The sequence below is a fragment of the Panthera tigris genome, chromosome D2, assembly GCF_018350195.1.
Source record: "Panthera tigris isolate Pti1 chromosome D2, P.tigris_Pti1_mat1.1, whole genome shotgun sequence".
In the NCBI taxonomy this organism is placed as follows: Eukaryota; Metazoa; Chordata; class Mammalia; order Carnivora; family Felidae; genus Panthera; species Panthera tigris.
In genome coordinates this window covers 5,426,295-5,445,398 of record NC_056670.1, presented here as the reverse complement: position 1 = coordinate 5,445,398, position 19,104 = coordinate 5,426,295, and the positions used below count along the sequence as shown (strand labels likewise).

Genomic DNA, 19,104 nt, shown 5'->3' with positions numbered 1-19,104 from the left:
ATCCCCAGGTGAGAACAAGGGAACAATATGACAAATTCAAGCAAAGGCTAATGGGCGGGGAGGGTCCACTAGTTTTGCAGAGGCGTTTGGGTTTTATTTAGAGTAAAGGGAAGTCATTGGGGCACTTAAGGCAGACAAGTGCTAGCATATGATCTGTGTTTTTAAAGGCATATTATATAATAGGGATGCCTGGGTGGCTCAGTCGATTAAGTGACTAACTCTTGATTTCTGCTTAGGTCACGATCTCACGGTTTGTGGGGTTAAGCCCACATTGGGCTCTGTACTGATAGCGTGGAGCCTGCCCCTCTTTCTCTCTCTTCCCCTCCCCCTGCTGGCTGGCTCTCTCTCTCTCTCTCTCAAAATAAATAAACTTAAAATAAGGATATTAGATAATAAGTACCCATTAGTCTAAAACAATTAAATAAATGATTGAATAAATAAATAAGGGAAAGGAGACACATATTTCTTACACATAAATTCCAAACAATAAATGTAGATCTTTCCTCTGAGTTCCTCCTGAATGTAGGCTGGCTTTAGTGACTTATTTCTAATGAACAGAATCTAGAAAATGGAAAAAAACAGTAGTAATTTTGGAGTGGAGAAACTCGTAGACACAAAAAGATCTAGTGATGAAGGTTGACATCACCAGATGTAAGTTATGTGAATTCTGTGGGTATTAGGACCTTTATTAGAGGAGGCATCCCTTCTACCATATGCTGACTCAACAAGAAGTCAGCAACCCAGAAAGGATCCTTACCCACCCACACTTGTATCCTGACCTCAGGCTTCCAGCCTCCAGAACTATGGGAAACAAATTTCTGTTGTTTATAAGCTTCCTGGTCTGGGGTATTTTGTTATAGCATCCCGAATGGGTTAAGAGATTCACCCCTGATAAGGTGTGATGAGAAAGACATTTCACTTCTGTAATCACCCCCAAGTCCATGACCATGAGAAAACAGAAAAATTGAGGTATATTATACAAAACGTCTGGCCAGGGCTCCTCAAAACTGTCAAGGTCATGAAGAATCAAAGACCAAAAAGCTGTCTTGGGTTAGAGAAGACTGTGGAGGTCTAACAACTAAATACAACATGGTATCCTGGATTGGATCTTGAGATCGGATAGTAGTGGAAAAATAGGTGAAATTCAAATACGGTTTGTAGTTTAGTCAGTAGGAATGTGCCCATTTCTCAGCTTTGATGAAGGTACCATGGTTATGAAGATAGTAACAATGGAAAGGTAGGGTGAAGAGTATTCAGGAATTCTCATATTAGCTTCATAACTTTTCTGCAAATCTGAAATTATTCCCAAAAGAACTTTTTTAAGGAAACACACAAAAAGGAGGATTTTAGCTTCTCTGTAGTGAATAGACTGAGGTTGGGGTATAAGAGTATAAGTGGGGAGCAGTGAGGACCTAGGCTGGTGGAACATACAGATGGGAGATGGTGGTGGCCAGAGACAAGGCTCCGGGTGGGAATGGAGGGAGGGGCATAGACATGGTGCTATTTTCAAGCAGCCAAGGAAAGACCCAGTGGCAGACGGGATGGCCGTGACAGAATGTGGGGAATGAGCTGGCAGTGGGGGAGATGCTGAGATAAGAATTGTGTCCTAGAAGATAGATATGATGATGTCAATTTTCGTTTCAGAAATCTTCACTAATTTCCCCTGAAAATATAATAAAAGAGACCAAACTCTTCATCCTGACCTACCAGACCCTCAATAATTCAGTCATGAATTATAGTTATTTTTTTAAATGTTTGTTTATTTATTTTGAGAGAGAGACAGAGAGAGAGAGAGAACCCCAATTAGGCTCCATGCTGTTAGCGCAGAGCCCGACTCCGGTCTCAATCCCACAAACCATGACATCATGACCTGAGCCTAAATTAAGAGTTGGATACTCAACCGGCTGTGCCATCCAGCTGCCTCCCTAATTCCAGTTTCTAATACCTTCCACGCTGGATCCTCTACACATCTTGCTCCACACATAGACACATCTACCTGATGTCCCATCCACAAGGCTTTTCAGATCCTGCTGGAGTTAGTCTTTCACCTCTTAAAATACCAGAACACATTCACCCTGGCTTACTAGATGATGGTGCTGCTGCTGATGATGGTGGTGATGATGGTGATGGTGATAATGATGATGATAAAGATAAACAATAGAACACCTTTTTGATAAAGTGTCATATTTTGTGCTAAGAGCTTTATCTTCATCCACCACATTGATGCTCAACAATATTTGTATAAGGAAAGTGTTGTACTTTTTCTTGGTCTGCACTTGAGGAAGCTGATTTGGGGGGATGGAATGGCTATATAATTGATGGTCCAAACTGAAAAGGGGCACTATCCACACTTACTCTAAAACAGTAAGTGTCAACCAAGGCTGTTCAGGAGAACCCTGGATGCCTGATCCTGCCAATGCCGTGAAGATCAGTGTGCCAAATGTTGCACAATTAGCAAGTGACCCAGTAGATCCTTTAAACTACAATATTCTTATTCCAAAATTCATTATGAATGTTTATAACAATACTCTCTTGGTAGAATATAAGTTTTGACCTGATCTCTCGGAGCTGTGCACTCCTCATGGATAAAAATGGTGCTGCTAGAATGTAGTTAAAGTTCCGTGAGATGGTGGTTAGTGATGCATCTAACAAGGATGAAAAGTCAATAAATGAAGGCAGGCAGGGATCTGTGGCTTAAACGTAACCATCTTCTTTGGTCCTAAATAGTATCTAGCACAATATTTTGCTGGCAGGTGTTGCTAGCTGTTCAATAAATATCAATATCAATATCAATAAATATCAATAAAACTCTACTTCAAGATCAAGGAGATTGATGGGCCAAAAGAGTGATCAGGAGCTACAATGAATCTAAAAGGGGACTTTGGGGGTGATTCCCCAATAACAGAGACCCTGTTTCTCACAGATGCTTCAGAGCCAGAGCCAAAACCAGAAAAAAATCTTTGGTAGGGAAGTGCTGTGGCAATCCACGTTATTTACCACACCATGCTGCACATCGTTCCTTGGTTCTGTCACTCCAAATGGAGCATACGGTATAAGGAGGCTCTCTGCAGTGTATGAGTCTTACACGCTTTGTTACCATCTGTTGCTAATTGAATTAATATGCATCTGGGTTTCTTTCAACATATTTTAACCTGCTCTGTAGCCCAGGCAGAATAGAGGCTGATGTTCTCATAACCAGCGGTGTTTTCTTATACTATCAGGTTATCCGTGTATGATACCTGAACTCTAAGTACCAACCACAGATGGTTTACTGATTCTTCAGTCTATGACCGTGTCATTTGACACGATGCATTTTCTCCAGGGGCCACCTTTGCTATTTCTAATGTGTAGTTTAGCTGTAAGCATGCATTTTTGCTTTGCCTTCTTCAGGACAGGATTATACTTTAGCGTTTTCGTGTCAATGCAAGTGATCACAGTAAATTATTCATGAAATAGTTTTCAGCTATGGCTGTTTGCCATCAACATTCCCCTCTGGAAATATTTTATGTGATTTTTATTATTTGAATCCAAACCTTACACATTTTACCTTTTACCTTTTTACCTTTTATTTGTAAGATAACAAACCTGGTTTCTGTGGAAAATGTAAAAATATCACCCCTCCCCTCAAGGAATGCACTGCATAACTCTATTTATTTTTTTATATTGTGTTAATACTTATTAAAGATCTCCTGTTTTAGGGGAATCATTACATGGGGTGATTTATCTAGACCTTGTAACAACCTCATGATCTAAATGGGGTTGTGTCTATTTCACACATGACTCTACCAGCGTTCAAAGGTTGTACCTCTAAGGCAAAAATATTTAAATCCAGGCTGCCCTGTAGCTCTAGGCATTTATTCTTTATATAAAACTGTACTTTGTCTTCATGGAGCCAGTAGAGGGATATGAAAAGAATACGTGCATATATTCATCTTTATCTACATTTTCTTGATGTTGATAGTCTAGGATTATAAAGGCACTCATAGGCATAGAGATGTATCTCACTTTTCTCTCTGCTAAAGATTGCTTTAATGTTAAATCTCAACCTTACACAAAAGTAGTTCATGTTAAGTAAAAAAGTAGAATCCCTTCTGCCTATTCTATTTCTCTCCAAGTGGAAAGATTTGCCCAAATCACATGTGCCCTGTGGTTCAACCAGCACTTGGTTTAGGCATTGTTTCTCTCATGAAAACGTGATGGCTTCAGTTTTTGGACATTTTACTCTCTATGGGTGTTGAAAAACCTGTGACCGTTAATTTGTTTGAATAACATTTAATGTTTGTGTATGAGTGGTCACCGTACTTGACTTCCCTATTTTGATCCTCTGTCTGAAAGGCACATATTTTGAGGCATTGTAATAATTCTGATGAACTGAGAAGTTAACTGGAGGCAGGGGTAAGTGTGTGTCAGTCCAACAGGCTCCTAATGTGTTGAACCTGGGATTCTGTTGACATTAATCTTCTGCTTTGGCCAAGTACACTCATCAGCATGGGGACTTTTGTTACTTGAGTAAAGACCACATCTTCTCAGATGACAGTAGAGGCAATATCTCAAGTCTGTACCCTCCATCGTAACTCAAGATTAGGATGATAGTTCATTGGGTTGGTAACTGGCTATAGGACTTATGTAGCCTAGTAGAGTAACGGGACGAAGGGTAAATGATGGTTTAAACCTATGTTATTGCCTTTTGAAATTAAATTTCAAGGGAGTTGTTATATCTTAATATACTGAGACCTGAAAGAGCGTTCATTAATATGAATATATTGATACTGTGGCCCAATTTGAAACTTCATTCAGAAGAAGTCCATGTGCCCCCAGAGATAAATAAATACTTCTCTCCAAATTGCCGTGTGTAACAAAAATGAAAAGCAGAAATGACAATTTGTCTTCTTGGCAATTTAAAAGTCTTGCTTTGATGAATAATTGACTTTTGTCCTACTTCAAAAATATTCTTTCCAGAGTTTAAAATTTGAACCAGATAGAAGGAAAAGAGAGGTCATGCTTCTGGAAACTTGTTTTCCATGCTTCATATAGCACATTTCACCTGGGAAACTTTCTGTAGACTCTATAGAATGCTATTCCTGCATCACTCAGAAGCACATTAAATGTGACATTTCCTTTCACCCTCAGATGAGCGAAAGTGCTAATTATTTAATTATACTTGTCTCTCTGTTCATGAACCAATGAAAACACTGCCTATAATGCCCCCAAATTATTTTTAAAATAAATTTCAAAAGAATTGAATGGGAAAATATTATGAATCTATGGAAAATACTTTTTAAGTAAAAAAAAAATACCTCATAAAAATATGCCTGGTACAAAAAAATAGCAAAGTTATTCTGCTTTTATGTACAAAGAAATAAAACCCTTTATCGCAGATGTGTTGCATACCTTTAGTATAGGAACGCCACAACGTTGGTGCCTTGTCGTGACACCCTGCTGCAGAGGGTGATACCTTCTAAATGTTCATCATCCTGTCTCTACAGCCTTCTCACATTGCTTAGGGACAGTGCCTCAGATAAGCCTGAACAAGAAAAAGAAAGAGCAGGTGGTGACCACCTCCACTGACAAGGGTAAAATAAGGAATGGAAAGGAAAGATGTTGCATGAAAAGCTCTGTTGGCACCAATAGAGTTCTGAAATCACTTTTAAGCTTAAGAATGGAAGTTACTGAATACACCCAAATTGTAGTCTTTCTCCGTCTGGCTTTGCCTAGTGAAATTTAGATGCATGCCGAGGAGTAGCTTGATGTTGGCCATTGAAGGGAGGAGGAAAAAGGACGCATTGATGGTTGTAGTCACCAGTCTATAGAGCATCTCTTGCAGATCCTGTATTTTGCATATGCCGGTGTATTTAATAATGCCTGCTATGACTCTGCAGGGTAGATCTACCCCATTTTGGTGGCAGGAGTGGGGGGACGAAAGAAGAGAGAGAGAAAGGCCAAGAGCAGTTAAGTATTTTGTCCAAGAGTTGAAATCTGACCCACGCTAGCTCTCTCTGATACTAAAATGTTTTCTTGGGGCACCTGGGTGGATCAGTTGGTTAAGGGCCTGACTCCTGATTGCGGCTTAGGTCATGATCTCACAGTTCCTGGGACTGAGCCCCGGGGTGGGCTCTGTGCGGACAATGAGGAACCTGCTTGGGATTCTCTCTCTCTCCCCCTTTCTCCACCCCCCACCCCATGCTCTCTCCCTCTCTCTCAAAATAAATAAATAGACTTAAAAAAATGTTTATTCTTTCCACTGGATTATTTTAACTCTAACCAGAGAGTTGAGATAAGCTGTGTACTAGGTAATTGGCACAGTTAGGATGCAATGTTTACCAAATTAATTACTTTTGATGTGTATTGTGAATACGAGTGATTCTTCACTGGGGTCTTATTTGATTTCTGGACTTGAAGACTATGTTTGCAAAGCTTAACTGGCTCTGTCCAATCCTTCCCTTGCCCCCTTAGTCAGCCTGATATCCCCTAAGAGCTGACGGGGTGAAAGTTGTTCCCCCACCCACCCACTCCTTTTCTTCATAAGTTGCTCTTTGGTTGGGACCCTGACACATTCCATAATTCCATTCTCTAGCTGTTTCTTTTTAGTAGGCTGTCAGTACACCAGGCTGGGAATATTTTGTCTTGAGTAAACAGGAAGTTCCCTTAAATTCTCATGTCCAGAAATGTGCTATCTACAACCGACAAAGCAGCAAAAACACGAAGTCCCCAACCTCAAGGAATTCACAGGCTATCAGAGAAGCAAGGACATTTTAGGGTTATTTTATGTTACCTTATGTTACAGGGTATCTGTCTCATAGGGTTGTTATGAAGATTAAGTAAGTTATTATGTGGATGGATCCAAATATTACCGGGCATATAGAAGGTGCTATATAAGCACTAGCTATTGTTATTCCAGAGCGATGAACAAAAATGGGTGTCAGGGGCATGGAATGGAACGGGAAGAAAGGCAACCTCCAGGAGCTTAGATATACTTTAAGCACATCCATCAAAAGGTGATGCTTCCTTATGTCAAGAAAGAAATAGAGTTCTCAGTGTGTCACCAGTCAGCACACATGGAAGGCTGGGAAAATGCCCCCAATCCGACATACGACTAAATCTGTTGTACCTCCGAACTGCGTATGAACTGCCTTCCCCCCTCTTAGAATGAACAATCTCAGAAAATCATTTGATTTTCTTCTAAAACAAAGCTGCGACCATCCGCTCTTTGGCACGGACTTAAAACGGGAGAGGAGAACACTAACCAAAGCAGCAGTGAGATGCCTTGTGTGTCCGATGAGGCGATCCAGCGACACAGAAAGGTTGCTGGGTGTTGAGACCTTTATGACTTAAGAAGTCTTGTATGCCAGCGAGGCAGGTGTGAAACTGTCTGTTTTCAGCAGTGGAAACTCTTCAGCTTTTTCTCCTTGTCAGTTTTTCCCATACATCCTATTTCTTGCTCATGTGCTAAAGCTTGGCTGGAATGGAAACAAAGAAGTCCTGAGGGAGACAAAACATCTGTAACTCAAACCCCCTCTGAGGGTTCGTTCTCCCCAGGGCTGGGGGGAAAAGGTGGGCTTGCCTGTTATTTCTGATGCTTGTCCTGAATGATAAAATAATCTGAAAGGCTCTGGCAAGAATGAGGGAAATTGAGGGGCCCTAGGCAATGCAAACTATAGCATTAGTTATCGAAAAGGAGAATTCAGTTTTCAAATACACTTGAAGTCCCCTTACAAAAATACTAGACTTTATTTTGTAGAGAAGTTTTAGTTCACAGCAGAATTGAGGGGGAGGGTACAGAGAGTCCCCATGTACCTCCTGCCCCTACACGTGCATTTTCACACACCCCCCACCCCTGTTATCAACATCCCCCACCAGAGCATCTAATCCTTAAAATGAATGAGCCTACCTTGGCATGTCATTATCACCTCAAGGCCATACTGTACATTAGGGTTCATTCTGGTTTCATATATCCTATGGCTTGAGAACATTAGGGCCCCTTTTTACAGACTGCTCACTAGCCTGGTGGGGCTAATGTGCCCTACAATGCAGAACTGCTTGATTTGCAGGGTGATAGAGGGCGCTGCTGAAGTTCCAGAAGCGGTCGTGCAAGGGCTCGTCCTCAGGCAAGGGCACACCCTTCCGCCCAGGGCAATGATAGCCCAGGTCCTGTAGCCTCCAGCCAGCCCTCGCCTTGCTTTGTACTGGCTTAATGACTTTTACTGTTTAATATGTTACAAAGGCTCTGGCCTTCAAAAGTAGTGAAGTGCAAACATGAATGGCAATTGGGAAATTTATTTTTACTGATGATTGAGAAGAAAGGGTCTACACAAAACACATTTTAGACTTTGACCTTGCAGAGAGTTACTTTGCTCTTTGCTCATGTGAAGTAGGAAAAAAAGCACAGCATTTATTTATTTTTTTTTTTTGGCTTGCTTAGAGATTTGATATGGTAAGTGTTCTTTAGTGAAAGGATGTATTGCAATAGGTTGAACTAGTGGCTTTCAAACATTTGGCCAAACAAAGACCACAGTGCATTTCTTTTCAAATATCTCAATCCAGGGGCGCCTGGATGGCTCAGTTGGTCGAGTGTCTGACTCTTGATTTTGGCTCAGGTCATGGTCCCAGTGTTGTGGGATTGAGCCCCATGTTGGACTAAACCAGTGCTGAGCGTGAAGCCTGCCTAAGATTCTCTCTCTCTCCCTCTGCCCCTCTCCCCTGCTCACATGCGTGCACGCTCTCTGTCTCTCTCTCTCTCAAATTAAAAAAAAAAGAAAAAAAAATATATATGTATATTTCTATCCATTACATACACACATATATGTCTAAAACAAAGTTACTAGTCTTATTTAAATTCTGATCACAACCCACATATTCAAATTTGAAAAGGTAAATAGATATATGGTCAAGAGGACGAAATGTATTTCATCTTTCAAAACTGTTTTGATAAGGTTTATATTGAGAGTTAGTAATCATTTAGTTGTTAATTAGTTTGGGAAGAAATCGTTCCCAAAATAACTAAATGAGCAGTTTGAAACAAAGAAATGGACTATTCCATGTTTGGAACTAAGCTTTTAATTTAAAATCTTTTACAAATGATCTAGACCAGATGGTATTCAGTCAAATCTTAACTTTTTACAAACCAAAAGCAAATTGGTTTCTGCATTTTTATTGCGTCCCCACTTTTGGTACTTCTGATGCAGATCATCTTCATAGACCATGTCTCTAGAATGTCTCTTGAAACCCCAACAGAGTGAATGGGCCTGAAGAGGGGGGCCTAGAGTTGGAGACATTTAGCAAGATTTTCAGGGCTCCCAGTATTCAGTTTTCTAGTTGTAGAGAATCAAGTGGAGAAAGGAAGCTAGATATGAAAATGGATTTGAATAAAAGCAGGAGTTACAGTGTCTGTGCCTATATGCATATAAATGACAGAAAATAGGATATATATGTTCGTAACCCAACAGAGAAGTCTGCGTTGGAGGTACAGATTCGGGAAAGCAGTAAATAGGCAAAGGCTAAGAATGGAACCCTTGGCACGGACATCTGATGATTGACAAAGGACTGGAATGAAGAGTAACATCAGAAGGACAGTCAGGTGGGGTACAGAGACCCAGAAAGGTGAGATTTCAAGAAAGTCAGGCACATTGTCTTTTGATAGAGAAGGCATGATCGCATTCAACAGAAACGTCTTATAATAGAAGTACTGATGAAAAACCTATTTTGATTTGGAAACTAGAAATTATTGACGATCTTTGTGAAAGCAGATTCTGCCAAGTGATGTTGGAAGTTAGATTTTACTGGGTTGATAGTGAAATTGAAGGTGAGAAGAATGAACACAAACTGCTCACCAAGCCCACAAAGTAATAGAATTTGAGACGTGGAAGATCTCATCTTACTAGAAATTATAAGAAAGGGTGCTTTACTAGATGCAAAGTAACTTCTACGGGTACAAGTCCTGATTCATTATATACTAGAAATATATAAACTCAAGGCAATTTTTGAATGCTGAAGGAAAGCCCTAGCTAGAGGAGAGTAGGATTTTTAGGAGGTTTTAGTAGGATTTTAGTAGGTTTTGTTGAGGAGGCAAACATTCTTCTACAGGGTTCTCCTTGACATCACTACCAGATGGACCATTAATCTGAGATTTATTATGATCCTATATTTTGCCTTTTTACTTCCTGACATAACATAGTGTTGAAAAGCAAGTGAGTGCTGAGTGGTCACTTTATCTCCCTCAAGTGTCTTTAAGAGGTAGAGTCTAAGAACCAGGAGTCCTTTTTGCTGAGGATGATTTGATAAAAAGGATTCCAATAACAGACAGAGTAGAGGTTTTGGCCTTACAGGAACAGGGTACAGTAAACAAATCGATACTAAGCTCAGCCATGAGTGGATAGGTCACCAGTATAATAGGTGAGCTGTCAAAAGCCATGATGCTATAATTTTGATATTGTAGTAATTTCAGTTTATATTTTGAGTACCTCAGGACCCTTAGTAGTTATATAATATTTTTTTCTTTCTGGGTCCCCAAGGTTTAACTTCTTTTTTTTTTTTTTAATTTTTTTTCAATATATGAAGTTTATTGTCAAATTGGTTTCCATACAACACCCAGTGCTCATCCCAAAAGGTGCCCTCCTCAAGACCCATCACCCACCCTCCCCTCCCTCCCACCCCCCATCAACCCTCAGTTTGTTCTCAGTGTTTAACAGTCTCTTATGCTTTGGCTCTCTCCCACTCTACCCCAAGGTTTAACTTCTAATGTTAGTGATAGTTCCAACATGTCTGAAGTTAGAAAATACTAATACTTTAGGTTATTAGTAAGGAAAAAAAAATCCCACGAACTCCAGCTGTTAAATAGTGTTGTTACTATTCTGTATTTATTTCGGAGCATTCTGATCAGTAAGTTCTATCTATAACAGATTCTTGTGGACAGATTTTTTTTTTCTTTTTCTCCCCACCTTTTAAATGCATTAGCAATTAATTATTTTCTTTTTATTGTACACAATCGTGCTACTGGCATTTTAAACCTAAAATTTTAAACCACCAATTCCAAAGGGTGTGTGCTGTGTGTGTGTGTGTGTGTGTGTGTGTGTGTGCCCGCGCGTGTGTTGGGGCGGATTTTCTCCAGCATGTGCTGGGCATCCTTCAGTTCAGCTCAATTCTGGCACTCACACCTGTATCTTTAGATTCCATAGGCTAAGTCCTCAGTCACACAATTGACCCTTTGCCCCAAATTCAGATGCCAACGCAAGCCCAGGTTATTACCAGTGCTTTTGACCAACCAGGTATAAGTTGGAGGTTTTACAACCCCCTCCTTGATTTGGTTAATTTGATGAATTTACTAGAGCTGCTCACAGAATTTAGGAAACAGTTGACTTACTAGATGGCTGGTTTATTATAAAAGATTGAAACGCAGCAACAGCCAGATGGAAGAGAGGCAGAGGGCGAGGTATGCGGGAGGGGCTCGGCTTTTCCATTCCCTCACCAAGAGGGCCACTCTGCTGAAATCTCTGTGTTCACCAGCCAGGAAGCTCTGTGAACCCTGGTTTTTATTTGGTTTTTATAGAGCTTCCTTACATAGGCACAATTGATGAAATCATTGTAAAAGTAACTATTAGATAGATCGGTATAATGTTGAATTAAACATAGGTGTTGAGAAGGAATGTGCAACACAAAGCAAATGGATGCTAAGACATTTGATTCCTTCTTAGTTGAAGGATGGAGTTAATAAAACGAGTTATTCTGGGGCACCTGGGTGGCTCAGTCGGTTAAGTGTCCGACTTCGGCTTAGGTCATGATCTGGCGGTCTGTGAGTTCGAGCCCCGCGTCGGGCTCTGTGCTGACACCTCGGAGCCTGGAGCCTGCTTCAGATTCTGTGTCTCCCTCTCTCTCTGCTCCTCCCCTGCTCACCCTCTGTCTCTCAAAAAGAAATAATAAAAACATTAAAGAATAACAATAATAAATAAATAAAAGGAGTTATTGTAAGGAAAAGCTCTAATTTTTCACTAATGGATGGTAAGTCAAGATAAGTATGAACTAAAATAATCCAAGAAGTAGGAAACACTGTCTCCTAAAACAGAATAAATCTGTATCAATTATGGCCATTCCTCTTCTTTACCCAAGAGTTCAATACTAATTTAAAAGGAAGAAAGAATTCAGTCTTATCTGAAAATGAGCTCTTGTTGCATTCGCCTTGTCGGTCACCTTCCGCCACAGAAATATATAGGCCTGTTTAAAAGAATGAAGCCCCTTTCATAGTGTGTTATGTGCTCAGGGGTCAGGAAAAGTATTCTCTGGAAAGTGCTGGTGGTCATTCCATTTGTGCTGGGGCTCTTGAGATGCCCAAGGAAATCTTGGGCTTCTCCAGGTAGGGAGTGTTTGGGCAGGAATTCAGGAATTGTAAAGGCAGAATGAGGCATGCACACTGGGATCCCAGCCTGGAAGGCAGCCTTTAGGAGCTGGGGGTCGGAACCAGGAAGAAATGAACTGTTCGTCTCCAGACAGATTAGCTGTCTTTGTGTGTTCTTTACTACATTTGTTTCTTGGAAATCAGTGTAAAAAAGAAAGTTCCTTGCCCAGATTTGATTTTCTAAATCCTTGGGTTGGGACTGAAACCAGGAGCGGCCATCTGAGCCTAATGTACACTTTATTTATAGATAATCCATGAGGACTTTATTAATAAGGAGTAAATGATAATTTTCTACCCCAATTAGTTCTGTCTTTTGTGGGAGGAAATTGATTTTCCTGGTGTGAAACCCCAGTGTCCTGTTTTTCCTCCAGAGGGGAAGGAACAAACTTGGGTACCAGTGGATGAGAAGAAGCTGCTTCTAAGGAATGCATGAGGAATAAACTTAATTTTTCCCCTCCAACTTTAAACTGTTTAGCTATGGAGCCAAGTCTTAATTTTGTTTCTAAGTACAGAGGTTTCCAGGCTGCAGACACAACGCTATCTTTCTTGGGCTACTTTTATGAAACACGTTTCCCCTCTGATACTTTATTACGAGAATTTTCCAAATTACGGCAAAGTTGACAGGAGTTTAAGGTCGACACCCGTAGATGCACCATGTAGGTTTTCCCTCTGACCTTTTACTCTCTACCTGTTTTATCATAGGTGTATCCCTCCATCCATCCCTCTGCCCATCCAGAAAACCATCTTACTTTTGATACATTTTCAAAATAAATTTCAGGTATCAGTTCGCCACCTCTAAATGCTTAGTTCACGTCCTGTTGTCTAGATGGTGAATGACTCTTTAAGATTGTCTGCCAATAAGCGTATTTGAAGTTTATTGGCATGTGTACTCTCAGCCCACAAGCCACCACAAATTGGATCACTGTGCATTTGGAGGAACCGCCATCAGGACCCGGAAGCTTGGGTGTCTTCTGGCTTCGGACGGAGGTGGGGTCTTTGCAGCCTCTGCCAGCCCTCACTGTCTTCCCCGGCAGGTTACTTTTCCATACGCCTCCTATTTTGCACAACCACAGTCCCCACACTTTCTTACCTTCCACTGTGTGACTCTTGCACCTTCAAAAGCACATCGGTCTCTGCCTCCTATTATTTATTTCGATCCATCCTTTTTGAAAATGCCTGTCGTCTACCAAAAACAGATCGCAGAGAATTAAGGTATTGACTTTTGGTTCTGTCTGGTTTATTGATTTCAGTCTACTTCAGAGATACCGTATGACAGGAGCCGTGTTGTGATTTGCATGAGTGCCAGCTACAGAAAGGGGTGGGTGTGATCGGTGTGGAGGGGGTGAGTGGAGACCTTGGGGCAGGGGCGTCACCCCAGCTCAGCTCACTGACTGGTACCTGGCTATCTGCTGTGTATCACCTGTGGAGCTATTAGAAAAGCCTCTGGTTCTGGGACGCCTGGGTGGCTCATTCGGTTGAGCATCTGACTTTGGCTCAGGTCATGATCTCACGGTTTGTGGGTTCGAGCCCCACGTCGGGCTCTGCGCTGACGCGGAGCCTGGAGCCTGTTTCCGATTCTGCGTCTCCCTCTCTCTGCCCTTCCCCTGCTCATGCTCTGTCTCTCTCTTTCTCAACAATAAATAAACATTAAAAAAATTTAAAAAGAGGAAAGGAAAAGCCTGGGGTTCGCGCCCTGGTCCCAAGAAATCTGGACTTCTGGTCTGAGAGGGGACCCGGGATTCTCCCGGGATTATTCTGATGCAGAGTAAACTTGGGGAAAATGCATTTATGAGCATTGGTCACAGTTTGCCAGTCTCCTGCTGGTGATCTCAGTAAGTTATGTATCCTGCTCTTGCCCTCAGTTTGCTTATTTGTACAATGAGGGGCTGGACTAGAAAAACAGTATCCAGGGTTTCTTTCTGTTTTCTGAATCCGTGGATGGGTTTAGTCCTTCAGAAGGATGCTTCGGCACTTATGTCTAGCAGAACAGAGAGAAAGGTGGGAAATAGTAGAAGGGCAGGAGGCATATTGCCCAAGTTCACATTCTAACAGCACGACGTGGGGCAAGTTATGTAATTGTTCTACGTTTCTTTTTGTGTAATCGTTCCCCCGTAAAGTGGTTGCAAGAACTGGGTGTGTGAAGCAATGCACGGGGCGCACCAAGTGTTAACAATGCGTGCTGTGTCTCTGGTTGTTATATACCTGGTGGCAATGAACAGGGGGCATGGGCAGAAGAGAGCCCTGCCCCGGCTTTAATTTCACCTTCATCTGGGACTCTTTGTGTCTCTTGTCGAACCACATGGCACCTCTGGGACTCCATTTCTCGCGCTAAGATACGAAAGGGTTTAGATGAAATAACCTCCAATTTCTCCCATCTCCTTTTTAGAAAAGGTTAACGTTCTGCTCTGATGTAATTCTGATCACTTCTCGTGGCATTTTCAGAGTAAGAAACACTGGGAATTTTCAATTCTTCTCTGATGTAATTCTGATCACTCTTCAGGGCAATCTTCTGAGTAAGGAACACAGGGAATTTTCAAACGGATTGCACTTCCCTCTTGGCTTTGCCTTCTGAGTCACTGTAAAGCCAGATCTGAGACCGAGCATCCGCAACCTAGAAGGACATCCTTGGGCCAGCTCGGCTCTGTGTACCCTCACACTGGGGTCCGCACTTACAAGGGCCTGGCACTTGTTGCTATCCTCAAATACCTAATTTTTTGCATTCTCATTTTGCACCAGTCCCTGCAGGTTATGAAACTGCTCCTAGACCTCAACATTATTATTATTATTATTATTATTATTATTATTATTATCATTATTACTATAGCTTCATCTTTGGCTTCATTTTTTACCTTTCTACTCATATTTTCTGTGCATCCCAATTTCATTGTCTGTTTATTGTTTTTCTACTCACCCTGTGTGCATTTTTCCATTTGGTAAACAGATAGAGAACGGATAAATAAGGACATTGCTTCGTTGACAAAGATTTGTCCTCCCAAGCCCCTGGCCACGTTGCCCTCTTCTCAAAGCTAACGGTGTTCACTGTTCGTGTTATTCACTCTGGTACTGAATGACTTATGACTCTGTATCACTGTCTATCTTTGCCATGTGGACGTCTCTCCTCGGGTTATTATAACCTCTTTGAGCTTTTGGATCCCCAAGAGTGCCCATCTCCATGGGTATGGCTCCTAACGGCCTCCGAGGAAATAACTGTTGAATTAATTTAACTGGAAATTGAATTGACTTAGCCGGGTCAAGGAAGACAGGAGGGGAGTTTTGTAGCCAAGAAAAGGAAAGCTGGAAAAGGACCTCAGAGGACAGTCACAGAGGATGTAATCCTTAATCTCTGCTCAAGTTGCACACTTCAAAAAGCCACTTGCACAGTGGTTCCCAATCTTTTTGATCTCTGGAGGCTTTTACAGTCTTAAAAATTATTGTGGCCCCCAGAAGGCTTTTGTTTATATAGATGATAGCTAAAATGGGGACATTTTTGTAATAATTATTTATTTATATGATTAAAAAATAAACCTATTAGAGTTAACTTAATAACATATTTTCAGGGGAAATATTCTTTATCCCAAACAGAATTTTATGATGAGTGGCATTGTTTTTATGTTCTGCAAATCGCTGTAACATCTGGCTTGATAGGAGACAGCTGGATCCTCCTGTGCACTCGTTCAAGCTGTCGTGATATCACAGATCATGGAGTTTCTGCAAAACCACTGCGTACTCGCGAGAGGATAAGCATGGCCAGGGCACGTCATGACTTATGATTGCTTGGAAGATAGTTGCGTACACCGTGGACCCCAGACCACCCTGTAGGAACCTGCTACAGGAGAGTAGCATCTCCGCACCGTGCTGTTTTCCCGAATCAAGAGAATATGCATAGTGCTACAACGCTATCTCCGTTCTTTTAGCTGAGAACCTTCGCATTGGCTAAGCTGGCTTGTCCAAAGGAGTGAGACGTGAGAGCCGCCTCGGGTACTGCACTCTACTTTTCTCGCGTGTCCTAAATGGTGGGAAGATACAGACAGACCCAAGCCCTTAGACCCCCTTGCTCACCCAGACGTGACACCACAGCCCTTCCTTGGCAATGCTCAGTTTCTTAGTGTAGGTGACTTATTAGCCCTGTTATTTTTAATTTGATGTTGGGAAACAAGGGGGTATGGCTCCGAATGAAACCTTTTGTAGAGGAAAAAAAAGGGACATTACAGAAATAATTACTGGGACAAATTACTGAGTCAATCCAGGTGTGATGTTTTGTACATTTTTATGCATATTTCAATTGCTGTAATTTGAAAATATGCATCACGCACTCCGTTTCAATTCATTACTATTGGCAGCTCTGTATTAACAGGCTTACGAGTGCCAGAGTTCAGACTAATTATGCAGAATGGCACTGACAGACTTATTATAAGCTATATTTAATTTGAGCCTGTAGATAATAAATACAAAAAAAAAGAAGTTCTTTGTGCTTACTTCTTACTCCCAACTCAGGAGCTCGCAGTGCCAACTTTCTAGCTAATCTCGTAAGACCTGTTTGAAACGGGTCTTTGGGACAAAAATGCTATCTGCCAGTGACAGATCAAGAGCTTGGAGGCAGGAAGAAACGGAGTGAACTGTAAGTGATCTGTAAAGATCGGTGTTCTGAGCTCAATAAACTCGTCTCCCTGGAAGTTATAATTGCATGAACTTTGGGAAACAGATGGTCCTCTAGAGATTTTAGCTCCTAATGGGTAAAGAGTTGCAGACTACAGAGATGGTTATTACACAGAATGAAGTTTTGAGGACCAGTCGGATACGGGAAGTAAGGGAGAGGTTAAGACTCTCACCCATGGCTGGACCTGGTTAGCTGGTGTAATGCCCCAAGAGGTCAGAACGGAGGGGCAGGGTGGAGGTGTGGTGGGTGATGCCTTTTCCTGGGGTCGCGTTGCGTTTGGGGTGAGCTGCAGGGAAGCGGAGGAAGTCCGTCGGGGGAGAAAGTTCCGGAAGGACTTAGCGTATCTCGGCCTGGAGCCCGGGGGAGATCTGCGAGGCGGCACGTCTTCGCGTGGTAGGCGAAGCCAAAGTGTGGAGAGGTCACCCAGAGAAGAGTGATGCAGACGCGAGCTGCGAGATTGGACACCCGCCGGGAAGGTTCTCCGCTGCGCTCTGGGGGAAGGAGAGGCCGCAGCGACCGGCACCTCTTGCTCTGAAAGCCGGAGCAGCCAGACGTTCGTTAGGAGCCGCGTCTCAGATTCCTTTTCAGTGCACAGTCCGTTTGGAGAGAGACGTTGGGGGCAGTCACGGGAGCAGGGCTGCTGTGCGTTTTTTGGCCCCAGACGGGGGTGCCGGGAGCCCCCTGGAGGTGGAGTCCGGAACTCAGATGGACTCCCCACGGGTGGGCTGCCTGCGTGTGTAGGGCTCACCTTTCAGCCACCTTCCCTGGAGCGCAGCAGCTTGGAAATAACCACAGGTGACAATCCCCAAGGGGAAGCCAGCACCAGGCGGCCAGGAGGCCCCCTGTCTGTCGCCTGCCTCTGTCAAGTCTTCCCAAGGAGCCCGAGGTGGGATCTCTTTGTATTTAGATTACTGCTCAAAACACTCACTTTCCTCTCTGCTCTCCCTCTCTCTTACTCTGCCAGTACTCCCCACACCTTGATCTCCTTTTCATACGTCCACCTGTGCTTTCCTTTTTTGACCTCCCAGGTTCAGATCTTGAATCACTGAAGATCGCGTGGTTCTCAGCAAATTCAAACGAAAGGCTTGAGATTTCTGACTTGCGATCGTGCTGAGTATTAGGCGGAATGAAAACTGACGCAATTTAGAGAACGGCTCCTTAGTCTTTTTGGTCGGCTGAAAAGGGACTTCAACCAACATTTTAATTAACTGATTAATTTTTGTGGTGCTCTTTTCGGCGTCCGCGTGATCGTCGTACCTTTCCCGTTCTTCCTGCTGGACTTCTCCACTTGTGTATTTCTTGCCGCCCAAGTTTTGTTTTGTCTTGTCTTCAGAATAAAGCGATGGTTGTAGTGATAGTGCTTATACTGACGATACTATACAAATACGTAAGCTAACATTTATTGCACTTTTACTATGTCCCAGGCCACAGATCCTCATGTAATTGCCCCAGCCGCTGTCAGGTGGGTTCTACTGTCCTCATTCTGATGCCAGGAGGGCTGAGCGCTGGTTGCTGAGTGACAGCCGGTGTCAGGAAGCTCCTCACGTACAAGAGCCCGGACTTAGAGCCTTGCACGCTGGATCGGGACACCTTGTCTAGGAAGTCTGGTTTCCAGTTAGAGACCCAGAGCCAAGATTGAGCCCAGGACCCCTTCTCACCGCCGCCCACGGTGTTGCCCCAAGGGTCCCTCAGTCTAATTTTGCCACACCCTTATGGAGAACAGTGATCTGGTTTCCTACATCAGTACTCTGCGTGCGTTTGTCTCGTTTGAACGGGACAAACATTTCTTACGTCTGGAGGAAAAACAGATGCCCTTTCTTTCTTTATGGCGAGACGTTTTTGAGCTTTTAAGGCAGCCACTTACTGCAAGTGGGGCGGTAAGCACTGCTGATGGGTACAGTAAAGGCGAGGAAAAACACCAAGTCGCATTAATCACGGATCCTCCGGTTGTCTTAGAGATCGAGCGTGTTTGGGGGCTGACACCAGGACATCGATCCCTAGAGAGCTTCGTGAAAGGTTAATTTGCAAAACAGCTACCTCCTGCGTGGTTTTGTGAAAAAGG

The 19,104-nt window shown here is 42.7% G+C and overlaps 1 protein-coding gene and 1 long non-coding RNA gene across 4 annotated transcripts in view; both read left to right on the top strand.

Moving 5' to 3' along the window:
• Positions 1-19,104, top strand: part of PRKG1 (protein kinase cGMP-dependent 1) — a 1,248,331-nt gene that overhangs the window by 715,638 nt on the left and 513,589 nt on the right. The window lies entirely within an intron of this gene.
• On the top strand, positions 17,599-18,399 carry LOC122231722. The gene is made up of 2 exons (XR_006208960.1): positions 17,599-17,928; positions 18,071-18,399. It is a non-coding gene; the product is annotated as an uncharacterized LOC122231722 (long non-coding RNA).